Source organism: Pelophylax lessonae (genome assembly GCF_965119305.1).
Source record: "Pelophylax lessonae genome assembly, chromosome: 4".
NCBI classification, from domain to species: Eukaryota; Metazoa; Chordata; class Amphibia; order Anura; family Ranidae; genus Pelophylax; species Pelophylax lessonae.
In genome coordinates this window covers 63743448-63760221 of record NC_138771.1, presented here as the reverse complement: position 1 = coordinate 63760221, position 16774 = coordinate 63743448, and the positions used below count along the sequence as shown (strand labels likewise).

At 46.7% G+C, this 16774-nt stretch overlaps 1 pseudogene across 1 annotated transcript in view; it reads left to right on the top strand.

The window, feature by feature from the left end:
• LOC309552509 (DNA polymerase subunit gamma-2, mitochondrial-like) overlaps positions 1–16774 on the top strand; it is an 87500-nt pseudogene that overhangs the window by 27896 nt on the left and 42830 nt on the right. Inside the window, exons 4-6 of the transcript in view lie at positions 716–1210; positions 4099–4234; positions 4544–4649. The product of the transcript in view is annotated as a DNA polymerase subunit gamma-2, mitochondrial-like (transcript). The remainder of the gene's footprint in view (positions 1–715; positions 1211–4098; positions 4235–4543; positions 4650–16774) is intronic.

Here is a 16774-nt window from a genome sequence, read left to right as displayed (position 1 = left end):
TATATATATATATATATATATAAATAAAACTACATTGTATGTCACCCCCATATATATATATATATATATATATATATATATATATATATATATATATATATATATAAAACTACATTGTATGTCACCCCCATATATATATAACTTCATTGTATGTCACCCCTATATATACTGTGTGTGTATATATATATATATATATATATATATATATATATACTGTATATACCTACATTGTATGTCACCCCCTATACCGTCTCCATGTCCTCCTATATATAATACATTGTATCAGTGTGTATGTCACCTCCTCATATCGGCTCTATGTACAATCTTTTAACCTGTCCCCATTGTATCCCTCATTTCCAGCCATGGCAATAGTACTCAGATTATAGACCGGCCTCCCTTACATCTCCTCCAGCCCCTGCTCCTGTAATCTGCCTGTATAATAGGGATGTTTCCTGGAATGTGGCATCCCCTGCGTTGTTCTTAGGTGTAGCGCACTGACAGCGCCTCCTATGAAGACACGAGCTGCCAATTAGTGCTATTTTTTAATGATTTCTGCATGTGTGAATGGCTTACCTCTGTATCTACAGAACAGGAGCAGGCAAGGATCTGCAGTAAAGTTTAGATCTCACCTGGCAGCGTTTTTCTTTTCCTGACTGCTGATTGGCTGCCATGAACAATGTCATTCTCACATTATCTTTCTGTACTATTCTCACAGAGCTATGTACCATCCCCCGGCGGAGGCCATATTGTGTCAGGTGACCACGATCCGCCATGTCTTGGTGTGCGGTGGGACTAGTCCAGGTCGGGCGGACAAGGAAGACATTTCCAGCGTCTCTATTACTGCAGTGCAGAAGGCTGGCGGCCAGACGGCGGGAGAGCGATGGTCTTCTGGAGTTGTGCCGTCGAAGGTTCTTCCTGTTGGGGGAGAAGATGACTATGGCCTCTGTTCTAGGAGGACGTCACGGCCTGGGGCCCCTGGGAGCCCAAATGAAAAGGAACATGGTAAAGGAATGGTGGGACGCCATGGTGCTGCACCAGGAACAGGTTCTGCCCATTGACTCTTTGTGTCACCTACCAGGAACATCCAACCCTTCACCAAGACCACCGCTGAAGACCCTCCCCAAAGCCCGTCTGGACCGCCTCCAAAACCAAAGTCTAACCCAGGAGGAGCTGGAAAAGATGGCCGGTCCTCGCCAAGATCTCCTATATGGTAACAATGACACAAATAGAGATGGGCTGAACACCCCCGTTCGGGAATTCTGCCACAAACCCATTAAAGGCTATGGGGTGCGAACATAAGAAATCAAAAGTCCCCATTATGAAGGCTTATATGCAAGTAATTGGCCATAAAAAGGGTATGGGGGCTGGGTACTACCCTGGGGGACAAGTATCAATGCAACATTTTTTCACAGGAGCAGTGATTTTAATGATGCTTAAAGTGCAACAATAAAAATGAAAAAGTGCCTGTAAAGTGGAGCATCTGTACCATGTATAGAACCTGCTGCTGCAAAACAGACATTTATCAACTAAAAAAAATATTTAAATCACATTTAAATTGATTTGCAAGTGCTGGCACCCAGCTATTTAAAAAGGAAAGAAGGAAACGGTGTGGGGTCCCCCCAGTACTTACCAGACCCTTATCCAAGCATGCATCCTCCTACAAGGGCCTCTTACACACAACCTTGGGCTGTGTTTGTGGGGGTCTGTGGGCAAGGGGCTTATCGAAATCTGGCAGCCCCCTTTTAACAAGGGGGCCCCCAGGTCCTATTCCCTCCCCCCTCCCATGGGAATGAGTAGGGTACCCCTACTCATTCACCAAAAAAGTGTCAAAATAAAAAACAGTAGACAGGTTTTTTTTTTTACAATTTCTTTATTAAAAAGAAAACAACGCTGTCCTTCAATGTAGATCCATCGTCATTAACGACGCCACCACCTGACCTAAAAAATACAACAAAATTGCTCCATCCACCGCAAAGGCAAATCACCGAATGTCTGGCTTGCCGTTTGACAGTTCTTATATAGGTAAGGGCGGGGCCACCTGGCGACATCACCTGGTGGCACCGCCCCCCTGTGATGTCATTGACCCAGCAAGTATTGGTGAGGTCACAAGGGGGGGCGGTGCCACCAGGTGACATCAACTGACATCATCAAATATGACAGTTCTTCGGTTAGGACGGGGCCACCTGGTGACATCAACTGGTGGCACCGCCCCCCAGTTATGTCATCGACCCAGCATGCACTGGTTGGTGATGTCACAAGGGGGGTGGTGCCACCAGGTGTTGCAGCCAGGTGGCCTCGCTCTTACCTAATATAAGAACTGTCAAACGGCAAGCCAGCCATTGGGCAGTTTGTCTTTGCGGTGGGCGGAGGCATTTTTTTTTTCAGGTCCCGTGGTGGCGGCGTTGTGATTGTCGATCGATCTACATTAGAGGACAGCGGGTTTTTTTTAGTTTTTAATAAAGGATTTGTCAATAACCTGTCTACTGTTTTAGTTAATTTTGACATTTTTTTTTGATGAATGGGTCGGGGTACAATGTACCCAATACTCATTCACATATGGCGGGCAAGACCCGATTCTGATGCCCGCAGACCCCCCACAACCACACCCCAAGATTTTGGGGAAGAGATCCTTGTCCCCTTCAACATGTCCCCTGCCCCAAAGCACCCCTGCCTGTTGAGGGCATGTGGTCTGGTATGGTTCAGGAGGGGGTGGGGGCCCAAACTCATCATTTTCCCACCCCACCCCCACCCTTTACCTGACTCCCCTGCCTGCATGCTCTGATAAGGGACTGGTATGTATTGTGGGGGGGGGGGGGGGTTTGGGGGGCCCCCACACCGTTTTTTTTTGACCGCTGATGGCTCATTGGTTGTTAAGGACGCTGTAGCCGGCTTCCCGGTCGCTCCTTTACAACCACCTTATGCTGCACCCTTATTGGGCAGAGCTTGCGTAGAATGCGCTGTGCAGCACAGGGAACACCCAGCAAACACCCTGCAAATTTGGGTTTTGCCGAACGGGGTGAATAGCTAATAATAAGCTCAAACTCCTGCTGAGGCTGAACCGTTCGCCCAACACTAGACACAAACTACTGCAGGAAATGTCACCATTGTGGGAGGGGCAGAGACACAAACTACTGCAGGAAATTTCACCATTGTGGGAGGGGCAGAGTCACAAACTACTGCAGGAAATGTCACCATTGTGGGAGGGGCAGAGACACAAACTACTGCAGGAAATGTCACCATTGTGGGATGGGCAGAGACACAAACTACTGCAGGAAATGTCACCATTGTGGGAGGGGCAGAGACACAAACTACTGCAGGAAATGTCACCATTGTGGGAGGGGCAGAGACACAAACTACTGCAGGAAATGTCAACATTGTGGGAGGGGCAGAGACACAAACTACTGCAGGAAATCTCACCATTGTGGGAGGGGCAGAGACACAAACTACTGCAGGAAATCTCACCATTGTGGGAGGGGCAGAGACACAAATTACTGCAGGAAATGTCACCATTGTGGGAGGCGCTGAGACACAAACTACTGCAGGAAATGTCACCATTGTGGAAGGGGCAGAGACACAAACTACTGCAGGAAATGTCACCATTGTGGGAGGGGCAGAGACACAAACTACTGCAGGAAATGTCACCATTGTGGGAGGGGCAGAGACACAAACTACTGCAGGAAATGTCACCATTGTGGGAGGGGCAGAGACACAAAACTGCAGGAAATTTCACCATTGTGGGAGGGGCAGAGACACAAATTACTGCAGGAAATGTCACCATTGTGGGAGGGGCAGAGACACAAATTACTGCAGGAAATGTCACCATTGTGGGAGGGGCTGAGACACAAACTACTGCAGGAAATGTCACCATTGTGGGAGGGGCAGAGACACAAATTACTGCAGGAAATGTCACCATTGTGGGAGGGGCAGAGACAAACTACTGCAGGAAATGTCACCATTGTGGGAGGGGCAGAGACACAAACTACTGCAGGAAATCTCACCATTGTGGGAGGGGCAGAGACACGAATTACTGGGGGAAAATCTCACCATTGTGGGAGGGGCTGAAAATGTTGACTTTTTAAAATATTTTTCCAATTTTAGGTGCCTTGTATTATTACCCCCCTTGTTTGGAGCTCCTGAACAGAAAGTTGCCTTTTGGTATTGCAGAGGTGGGGAGATGTTTTCATCCAATCTCAGACAACAAGGATCTGCACCTGCAGGTCAGCCATCTTGTAATGTACCTAGTAATGGGGGGGGGGGGGTCTAAATTAGTGTGCAGAATACAATGTATTTCTCATTTGTCTTTTACCCACAATGCAGTTTGTTAGTAACTCTCAGGTGTGTGCGCTCTGATTAATACCGGGGAAGGAGATTGGAGGTCACATGGGTTCACAGGCCACCGATTTAATCAACTGGTGCAAAATCCTAAAAACAAGAGATAGAATCCTACTGACAGCGATAAAGCGATAAAGTTCAGGAGTAGAATTGATTTTTATGAGGTTATTAAGTTCCTGTAAGTTGATAAATTTTACTTTTTATATTCTAGGGTGGGGGAGAGGACGGCGGCCTCTCTGGTCTGGTTCAGCTCAGCCAAGACTTGCGCTCAGTGGCGGGACTACTGGCTGCGGCAACAGCTGCTGTGGTGGAGGAAGGTGAGCGCCCTGTGATTGCTGAAACATCTATGGGGGTTATTTATAAGAGATGAGATACACTATATTGTCAAAAGTATTGGGACGCCTGCCTTTACACACATGAACTTTAATGGCATCCCAGTCTTTGTCCGTAGGGTTCAATATTGAGTTGCCCCCCCCTTTGCAGCTACTTGAACTACAAGTCCCATGAGGCATTGCAAGGCTGACAGTTACAAGCATGACTCCTAAAGGCAGAGGCATGATGAGACTTGTAGTTCGCAACAGCTGGAGGGCCCCAGGTTGAGCATGCATTCTGTATAGTGTAACCTTCACAAGTAGGCTGTAATAGCAATTCATTAAACAGAGTTGGAACATTGCTGATACCTGTGTAGCTTACATCATAGAGAACTACACTATGTCAAAAGTATTGGGACGCCTGCCTTTACACACACATGAACTTTAATGGCATCCCAGTCTTAGTCCGTAGGGTTCAATATTTAGTTGGCCCACCCTTTGCAGCTATAACAGCTTCAAATCTTCTGGGAAGGCCGTCCACAAGGTTTAGGAGTGTGTCTGTGGGAATGTTTCACCATTCTTCCAGAAAAAGTGTTCCTTTAAATTTTTGAGCAGTCAGTGTATGTGTGTGTGTCTATTAGAGATAAGGGCCATACACACTATCAGATTATCTGAAGACTTTTTCCTTCAGATTTACCTTTTCTATGTAGTGCAAGGGCCTGCCGGATTGCATACAAATTGAAAGTGTTCAGGTTTGACCTCATATTATATGGTTTTGGTAAGTCTACAGACAAAAGTCTTCAGATAATCTGATAGTGTGTATGGCCCAATAGACCGATATGTTTTTTTCAGGGCCGATACCGATATTTTGGTCACAATGTTTCGGTATCGGCCGATATGGGCCGATATTTTGTACATTTTAAAGTTTTGAAAAATAAAGACAATTTTTGACACAAATCTGGTACTGAACATGTTAATTTTTTGTTTAATGCCTACTGGCGGGCTTGCTGGCACCCTGTGGTGGGTGGGTGGCTGGCTGGCACAGGGGTTGTGGGTGGCTGGCTGGTACAGGGCCTGTGGTTGGCTGGCTGGCACACTGTCTGTGGGTGGGTGGCTGGCTGTCTGGAATCCTGTGGTGGGTGGGTGGCTAGACTAGGCCCGACTCCAGAGGAGGCTGTCCAAGGCAAGGGAGGCGGCCTAAGAAGGCAGAATGAAGTCACAAAAATATCGGCCAGTTCCAAGGCCGATACCGATATATCAGGGAAAGTGCATATCGGCCACGCCAGTAATTGGTCTATCCCTAGTGTGTGTGTGTGTGTATGTATATATATATATATATATATATATATATATATATATATATATATATTGTATATATAGTGCTCAAATAAATTAAAGGAGCACTTTTGAATCAGAGTATAGTATCAAGTCAGTTAAACTCCTGGGATATTGATCTGGTCAGTTAAGTAGCAGAGGGGGTTGTTAATCAGTTTCAGCTGCTTTGGTGTTAATGAAATTACCAACAGGTGCACTGGATGGGCAAAAGGAGACAACCTTCAAAACAAAAATGGTTTTACAGGTGGAGGCCACTGACATTTTTTTCCCTACCCATTTTTTTCTGACCGTTTTTCACTAGTTTTTCATTTGGCTGGGGTCAGTGTCACTACTGGTAGCATGAGGCCATACCTGGACCCTATAGAGGTTGTACACGCAGTCCAACTCCTCCACGATGGCACATTAATCCGTACCATTACCAAGAGCATGGAGGAGATTCCAGGAGACAGGCAGTTACTCTAGGACAGTGTTTCTCAACTCCGGTCCTCAGTGCACACTAACAGGCCAGATTTTAAGTATTACCTTGGAGAGATGCAGACTAGAATTCTGAAATCACTGAGCAGCACATTTATATCACCTGTGATGTATTTCAGTTATCTTGCAAACCTGGCCTGTTAGTGTGCCTTGAGGACCGGAGTTGAGAAACACTGCTCTAGAAGAGCTGGACAGGGCCATAGAATGTCCTTAACCCATCAGCGGGACCGGTATCTGCTCCTTTGTGCAAGGAGGAACAGGATGAGCACTGCCAGAGCCCTACAAAATGACCTCCAGCAGGCCACTGGTGTGAATGTCTCTGACCAAACAATCAGAAACAGACTTCATGAGGGTGGCCTGAGGGCCCGACTTCCTCTAGTGGGCTCTGTGCTCACTGCCCTGCCTCAGTTAACACCAGAATTGGCAGCTTCACCACTGGCACCCTGTGCTTTTCACAGATGAGAGCAGGTTCACCCTGAGCACATGTGACAGACGTGAAAGGAAGGGAGAGATGTGGGTGCTTGTAAGATTCTGGTACCTCCGGTACCCTTAATCACCACTTTCCTTTGTAATGCGTCCCACCTTTCTCTTCAGGTGGTACGCATATACCTTTAAGAACGATGATATCACTGCTGAGCGCCGCAGAGCGGCTATTTCAACCGCCGGCGGTCTCACTCACATTGTTCGTTCAACCTGCCTTGTTATCCACATGCTTTCAAGCCTGTCTCTCGATCGGAACCTCCAGCTATTCCCTCTACCTGGAGCAGACCGGAACCTCGCTACTGATCCCTGTATCTCGCTACCGGACCATCCCTTATCTACTGGACCTCTCTAAACTACTAACATTACAAGTGATAAGTACCCCGCAGGGGAACCCTCCATAACCTTATTGCACTATCTACCTATGTACATTAAGGACTGTTACTACCTATCTATACTATCCTATCATCTGCACTGTTACATAGATTGCTAGCTCTTCAGCCTACTACCATCTATCATCTGCACTGCTGCATAGATTGCTAGCTCTCCTGTCTACTACTATCTATCCTTGCACTGGGTTAGTCTATCCTGTATTTGTCATCTGCTGTCCTCACCACCTGTTAGCATACTCGATACTAACCTATCTGCATTCCTAAATACCATCTTGAACTCTCCTATACAAAACCTATCAAGTGATTACCATCCTTGTCACTGTTCACACCTGTCCCTTCAGCACATCACCTTCATACTATCATATACATCCTATCACTCCAGGAACATCTCATTGAGTGTGTATATATCTGTATGTTGAAGCTGACAGGCCCACAGTGATGAGTCCTGGAGAGTTGGATCTGGTATTCAACACATCTCTACATGACTACTGAGTGGAGATTTTGCAGCTGCAAATCCAGCCTATAATAAAAACGCAGGAGCGTTACAGATTGAACGAACCTTAAAAATGGATTCAGCAGAATTACCCACTCAAGTGACACATCTTTGCGAACTCAATTCAGACTCGGGTTATCGGAAGCTGTTAAAGACGAGCTCGCCCGAGCGGATTTACCTGGCACCTTGGAGGCCTTGATACAACTTAGTATCAACATCGACAGACGACTGCGAGAAAGAAGGGCTGAAAAGATGGGAATGCCATTGTCTAGTCCTTCTCAGATTTCGGCCGTTGACCCTACTCCCATGGATGTAGGAACCATACGCCCACCTTTAACGACTACTGAACGAGCTAGAAGAACATCCAGAAATCTCTGCATGTACTGCGCATCCTCGGATCATTTGATAAAAACCTGTCCCCTTGTCCGCATTAAAGAGGGTGGGTGTTCACATGTCTTGCTGGGAGGATTGGCGACTTCCTTCTCTAACCCCTATCTTTTTGTTCGTTTGATATTACAGTGGGACCAAACTAGGATCACCACCAAGGCTATGGTCGACACTGGATCTTGTGGAAACTATATTGATACACGCTTTGTTACCTTAAATAAAATACCTATTATTTCAAAATCTAAGCCTGTTTCTGTTAGTTTCATTAATGGTATTCCACTGTCTTCTGGTCCAATCACCAACCAGACTCAGGCACTCCTTGCCACTACCAACGAATCACGTGTGGAGACCATCACCTTTGACATACTATCCTCACCCCATTTTCCTATTATTTTGGGACTTCCCTGGTTACACACACACCAACCAATCATAGATTGGAAAAAACGGACTTTGGTTTTCCCTTCTCACTATTGTGAGAATACGTGTAACCTCCCATCTTATGGGAAGATTCTGTCTGTGGTGTCTGATGAAATTGCACCACTATGCTATCAGGATCTGTCCGAAGTGTTCCTTGAGAAAAATGCTCAAGTGTTGCCTCCCCATAGGGATTACGATTGCACTATCGATCTACTCCCTAACAGCAAATTGCCTTTCGGTCATGTTTATCCCCTTTCACAGGATGAACTTTCTCATCTCAAGGAATACTTGGATGAGAATTTGACAAAAGGGTTCATTAGACCCTCTACTTCTTCCACTGCTGCAGGACTTTTCTTTGTCCGCAATAAGGATTCCAGTCTCAGGCCTATTATCGATTATAGGCAATTAAACACGATTACGATAAAGGATCGCTATCCTTTGCCGCTCATCCCTGAACTTATTGAACAGGTGCGTGGGGCTACTTATTTCACCAAATTAGACCTGAAAGGAGCATACAACCTAATCCGAATCCGTGACGGGGATGAGTGGAAAACAGCATTCAGAACCAGATACGGACTATTCGAATACCTTGTGATGCCATTCGGGCTATGTAATGCTCCCGCAGCTTTCCAAAGATTCATAAACGACATCTTTAGAGACTTACTTGATGTCTGTGTTGTAGTATACCTAGACAATATACTTATTTATTCTCGATCTATGCCTGAACACATAAAACATGTAAGACTTGTGTTGTCCAGACTGCTCTCACACAGACTATATGTGAAATTAAAAAAATGTCTATTTCATAAAGAAGAAATATTATTTCTAGGATACTTCATATCCAAAACTGGAATTAAGATGGATATGAGTAAGATATCCTGTATTCAAGACTGGCCTATACCAACAACTCGTAAGGCCCTACAGCGATTCCTTGGATTCTCGAACTTCTATAGGAAGTTCATCAAGAACTTTTCCGCTATTGTTAGACCTCTCACACAACTGACAAGTATAAAAAAAACATTCAAATGGTCAGAATAAGCAAATCAAGCTTTCTGCTTGTTAAAATCAAGCTTTACTTCTGCTCCCATACTACGCCATCCAGACCCATCCCTCCAATATATTCTAGAGGTAGATGCGTCAAATATGGCAGTAGGAGCAGTTCTCTCTCAACGACCAACAAACACTTCATCACTCCACCCAGTTGCTTTCTTTTCAAAATCAATAAGCAGCCCAGAGGTGAATTACCCAGTGGGTGAAAAGGAGTTGCTTGCCATAAAACTGGCACTGGAGAATTGGCGACATCTGCTCGAAGGTACCCAGTTACCAATACTCATATAAACAGATCATAAAAACCTTCAATACCTCCAGACTAACAAGACTCTCTCCCACCGGCAGGTGCGATGGTCATTATTCTTTTTAAGATTTAATTTCCTAGTGACCTACACGCCTGCAGACAAAAATAAAAAAGCGGATGCGCTATCACGATTAACCGAAGATAACTGCGCCGAAATCCCTTCCATTCCCATAATACCCTATGAACGCATTATTGGTGTTGTCCGTTCCTTGAAGGAAGAGATTTTGCACAGTATAAGAATGGATTCACCTCCACCACAACTAAGTACTGATGCAGAAGGCTTCCTCTATTACAATGACAAACTCTACATACCCCCTACTATGCGCACCAAGATTTTGGAGTTATCGCATGATGTGCCCATGGCAGGACATATGGGTATAACGAAAACCTTTAATTTGCTCACCAGGCAGTTTTGGTGGCCTGATATGAAGACGTCTGTACAAAAATTTGTTTCTTCATGTGACATCTGTGCAAGGTCCAAAACTGACACCACAAAACCATCTGGACTACTTTGTAGTCTACCAATACCCCAGGTTCCATGGGAAGTTGTATCCTTAGATTTCATAGTAGAACTACCACCCTCTAAAGGATTTAATACCATCCTAGTGTCAGTGGACCACTTGACAAAGATGGCACATTTCATTGCTATCCGTAGACTACCTTCATCTAAACAAACATCAGAACTACTGATGAAACATGTGTTTAAGTTGCATGGAATTCCAAAAACTCTTTTGTCCGACCGTGGTTCACAATTCATCTCTAAATTTTGGCAAGCACTTTGTCAAATTTTACGCATTGAGCGAAAGCTCACTTCTCCCTACCATCCTCAGACCAACGGACAGACTGAAAGAGTCAACCAGTGCATTGAGCAATATCTATGTTGCTACACATCATACTTGCAGGATGATTGGGTGGATCTCCTTCCTCTAGCAGAATTTGCTTACAACAACGCAACCCACAGTACCACGAAGCAAAGTCCGTTCTACTTGAACTATGGGTTTCATCCCACTCTTCTTCCACCACGCATCCTGCCATCGAGTAACCCAGTAGCCTCGGATTACCTTACCCAAATAAAAGACTCTTTGGGCTTACTCAATACCACTATATCACACGCTCACAGTCAACAAAAAAAGTACTACGACCTTCGTAGAAGACCTTCTCCTCAGTATGCTATTGGGGACCTTGTTTGGCTATCGACAAAGAACTTAAGATTAAAAATCCCTAGCAAGAAGCTTGGACCTTTATTTTCGGGACCGTTCCCAATTAAAAAACTTATCGGAAAAGCTGCAATACAGCTCACCCTACCAGCAGATCTCAAGATCCATCCCATCTTCCATGTGTCGCTACTGAAGCCCCATGTTCCTAACCAAGGAATAAGGCCTACCATCTTGCCTCCACCTCCAATACAAGTTGAAGGCGGAGAAGAGTATGAGATCAAGGAAATTTTGGATTCTCTCATCCATAGAGGAAGACTCCAGTATCTCATAAGATGTAAGAACTATGGACCCCAAGACAACACCTGGCTAGATACCTCTGATATTCATGCGCCTAGACTTATACGGAACTTTCACTCGAAACACCCAGAGAAACCTGTCCTATAGGCCTTCCGGAGCCGGCCTTAAGGGGGGGGTACTGTAAGATTCTGGTACCTCCGGTACCCTTAATCACCACTTTCCTCTGTAATGCGTCCCACCTTTCTCTTCAGGTGGTACGCATATACCTTTAAGAACGATGATGTCACTGCTGAGCGCCGCAGAGCGGCTATTTCAACCGCCGGCGGTCTCACTCACATTGTTCGTTCAACCTGCCTTGTTATCCACATGCTTTCAAGCCTGTCTCTCGATCGGAACCTCCAGCTATTCCCTCTACCTGGAGCAGACCGGAACCTCGCTACTGATCCCTGTATCTCGCTACCGGACCATCCCTTATCTACTGGACCTCTCTAAACTACTAACATTACAAGTGATAAGTACCCCGCAGGGGAACCCTCCATAACCTTATTGCACTATCTACCTATGTACATTAAGGACTGTTACTACCTATCTATACTATCCTATCATCTGCACTGTTACATAGATTGCTAGCTCTTCAGCCTACTACCATCTATCATCTGCCCTGCTGCATAGATTGCTAGCTCTCCTGTCTACTACTATCTATCCTTGCACTGGGTTAGTCTATCCTGTATTTGTCATCTGCTGTCCTCACCACCTGTTAGCATACTCGATACTAACCTATCTGCATTCCTAAATACCATCTTGAACTCTCCTATACAAAACCTATCAAGTGATTACCATCCTTGTCACTGTTCACACCTGTCCCTTCAGCACATCACCTTCATACTATCATATACATCCTATCACTCCAGGAACATCTCATTGAGTGTGTATATATCTGTATGTTGAAGCTGACAGGCCCACGGTGATGAGTCCTGGAGAGTTGGATCTGGTGTGCAACACATCTCTACATGACTACTGAGTGGAGATTTTGCAGCTGCAAATCCAGCCTATAATAAAAACGCAGGAGCGTTACAGCGCTCTGGTGAGGAAGGCTGTCTGGTCCTTTGTTGCGGTAGAGCGGTTGCACTGAGGGCAGCACTTGTGTGAGAAGCAGCTCTATAGGATCATATAAGGAAAGAAAGACGCCTCTAAGTGCAGAATTCTAAGGATTTATTATTTGATGCAAGGGATTAAAAACATTTACAAGATGGCAGAGATAACAGGCATGTATTAATTGTCCTCTTTTGGCTTGCTGTGTCCTCTGTCTGCCGGGTGAGGGAGGATGAGAGAGCCGTCCTGCAGCTGTCCGGATTCCCTGGTGACGTGGAGGAACGAGGAAGCGGAGAGGCAGATGGTGGCCCGGGTTCCAGAACCAAGCTGCAACGCTCGTGGCCTGTATGGCGTCAGGGGAAAGCGTTGGGCGGTAACGCGTTTCAGAGCATGTGTGACTCCTTCGTCAGACCTAAGCCCATGTTTGTTCAGCAGGCTCAGAGCCTTGTGTTCAAACTCTCCGAAAGCCAATCGATGGCCTCCCGACCCTTTTGGCTACCTCTGTCCAATCAACTCCTCACAAGACTATCCTATCCTGATGGTCTTGTGAGGCGTTGATTGGACAGAGGAAGTCGAAAGGGCCGGGAGGTCGTCAGTTGGCTCTCAACGGAGATTTTGAACACAAGGCTCTGACTCTGTGCCTGCTGAACAAACATGGGCTTAGGTCTGACGAAGGAGCCGCACATGCTCTGAAACACGTTATGGCAGGGCTCGACAATCCCCGGGCGCCAGGTCGCATTTGCGACTAGAATTAGCGACCTCGCGCCTGGGGGTGCCCTGCAGAAGGTGTCCTGTCATTTTTGCCCGGACTTCCGCGCACGGAGTGCACGGACTTCTGGGCCGTCCGAAAATTGAGGCCCCGGCTTTTCGGCCTACTTGAGATGACAGGCTTCCAATGGGGAACTGGCGCCCTCTTGTGGAGGCCGGGAGTAATGACTGTTGTAATGACTGTTTCCACTGACTTTTTGTTCTCAATTCATTCATTACCATCTCCCTGTCCAGTTAGTTACCTTTGACAGGGAGTGTGGTTATTATTATTTAATTTATTTTTTAAATGTAAAAAAAAAAATATATATTTTTTTCTTTTTTTTTAATTATTAAAAAAAATTCTTTTTTTTCCAATTATTAAAAAAAAAAAAAAATATATATATATATATATATATATATATATATATCCTTTTTTTTTTTTCCTCATTGCCATGCCACAGCCGAAGGCCCCTTTCACACGGGCTGTCTGATCAGGTCCGCCTGTCAGTTTTTCAGGCAGACCTGATCGGACCCTTGATTCTCCTCTATGGAGCAGTAATCTGCCGCCATCTGATCCTGTCCACCAAAAGCAGACGGATGGTGGTTCTATTTTCTATCCATCCCGTGGATCGAATCAGATGGCATCGGATGGAAAGAGACAGACAGTCTGTTTTCATCCAAAGGTGCTATAGAGGAGAGTGGGGTTCTAGTCGTATTTATGTGTAAATTTAGTATCCATTTTATTAAATAAAGCTTGGTTGTTAGTTTAAAAAAAAAAAAACTGGCTCCTAACTTTTTTAGCTGGCTCCTAGATTTCAGGAAAATTTGTCAAGCCCTGCGTTATGGCGTCGGAAGAAGGCGTTGGGCATATCAGCCATGTGCGTTCCAGCTTGGTTCTGGAACCTGGGTCTCCATCTGCCTCTCCGCTTCCTCGTTCCTCCACGTCACCAGGGAATCCAGACAGCTGCAGGACAACTCTCTCATCCTCCCTCACCCAGCAGACAGAGGACACAGCAAACCAGAAGAGGACAATTAATACATGCCTGTTATCTCTGCCATCTTGTAAGTGTTTTTTTTTTTTTTTTTAATCGCTTGCACCAAATAATAAATCCTTTTAATACTGCACTTAGAGGCGTCTTTCTTTCCTGACAGATGTGGAGAACATTATGCTGCCTGTAACATCGTTCAGCATGACCGGTTGGGTGGTGGGTCAGTGATGGTCTGGGGGAGGCGTATCCATGGAGGGACACACAGACCTCTACAGGCTAGACCAGTGGTTCTTAACCTGGGTTCGATCGAACCCCAGGGGTTCGGTGAGTCAGTCTCCGGGGTTCGGCGGGGGGGACAAAGGGGCAATTGCTCCCCCCGAGAAAATATTACTGATTGTGAGGCCAAGCGCACCCCGGGAAATCAGAGCTGCGGTCGGGACAACTCACAGCCATTACACATAGACACTTGACACTCCGCCCCCTGTACCTCCCCCAGCAGGTTTCCAGCCTATCTCTTGCAGGCTGCTTGCTGCGTGAGTGGGCAGGATGGGGATGTACCTGACCACGGAGATCGCGCCTGCCTGGAAGAGGGAAGTGTGAGCAGCTGAGCAGAGGGAGCCGAGTGAATGTTCCTGGAGGTAGGCTCAGCTAGCTGTACATGGTGAATTCGTTTACAAGGACCTCTATGCTACGTCTGCTGAGTTACTGCAGCTTAGCATAGAGGTGCTGTTAGCTGACAGATGGAAATGCATGTCCTTTTCATTTAGCTCAATAAAGCATTGTGAATACCCCCTGGTGTGTGCCCTCCTGATACCCCATGGAATGCTCTCCCAACACCTCCCCCCAATGTGTGGCCCTCCTAACACCCCATGGTATGCCCTCCAAACACCTCCCCAAAGTGTGTTCCCTCTTGACACCCCATGCTATGTCCTCTCAACCCCCCCAGTGTGTGCCCTCCTGATACCCCATGGTATGCCCTCCCTGGGAGGATGTGATCCGCCGGCAACTCTGGCATGAGGCGCTAAGCCACGAGCAGCACCATCAGGGGAAGATCCTTCCCTCCTCCACAGAGATGTACCGGAAGCAGTACCGTGCGCGAGAGGTGTTCCTGAGGGAACGACCGCGAGATGAGGGGAAGACGGAGCTCAGAAGATTGGTCCAGGAGGAAATGAGGCTGGACGCCAGCTACAGAGCCCTCCGGTGGTTCGCGGCTCAAATGTGGCCAGGTACAGCAGATGGCAGCCCGACAGAAGGCGTTGGCTATGGCGGCGTGGGGCTGCTCCATCAAAAAATGTACGGAGACCCAGACTTTGGGAGCGATGAGGAGTGGCGGCTGGAACACATTCTGGATTTCCGAGATGAGGAGCTGGACCTCCCCGACGGGGCGTGTGACCTGGAGGAATTGGAGTTCCTGGTTGAGCAGGAATGGGAGCTCGAGATTGCCTACAAGCGGCTGTTTGACGGTGATCAGCAGCCTGGCATGGCTCCCGTTGCCTGGGACTGTCCGAGAGAAATAGCAGACAGTCACGAAGATGAGAAGCAAATGGGGCCAGGGGTGACCCTGCCTTTTCCCGTACTAACTGCAATGGAAGAAGCAGCGATGATACAGAGGGCACTGCAAGCGCTAGAATGCCGGAACGCACTGGAGGTCCCCCAGGCAGCGAGACAAGCTAATAGCATGAAGGTCTCAGAAGGGGGAGTTGAGACAGGCGCTGGAAGGCTGGGAAATGGTGATCAGCAGCAAGTCCAGAGTATCTCATCTGGTGCCCCAGCAGAAGCACTGGCTACAGGGCAGGGTGCCCCTGGCATCTGCCCAGCATCAGAAAAAGAGTTGGATCCGGAGAGTCTGAGAGAGGATCTGCGTGAGCTGTTTTCCCAACAGCAGGTATCCCCACCGGGAGTAGAGGAAGCAATTCTCCCTCCCCAACAATTGGAGATATTTTTTATTTGGAACTGCTACCATACATAGCATCAAAAAATAATAGAAATGTACTGCATACATAACTTAAAACAGCTGAAACACACCCAACCTCCCACTTCCCATAGTCCATAAAAAGAAAAAGTCCATAGTTCTTAATCATAGGCTGAAAGAAGAAATACCTCATGCGTATAGCCCAAACTCTTTTTTTGTCATACAGACATAAGAAAAAAACAAATAAACAAAAGACCCATACTAGGTTACCACCTGCATAAGGTCCTAAAAGAAACAAACATAAGCAAACTAAACCAACTTAACCCACACCCACCCCACTAAAGACATTACCCACCCCCCAAAGCAGAACGGAGCATCCAAAGCAACCAGAGAGAGCAACCATACTTCAAAAACTAGCCCCAACAATTGGACACTACCCCAATGTTCATCCCTCCAGCAGAAGCGCTGGCTACGGGGCAGAGTGCCGCTGGCCTCTGTCCACCCTCAGAGTTAGATCCAGGGAGTCCGAGGGATGATCTCAGTGAGCCGTTTCCCCAGCACTTGGACACTACCCCAGTGGTTATCCCCCCAGCAGAAGCGCTGGC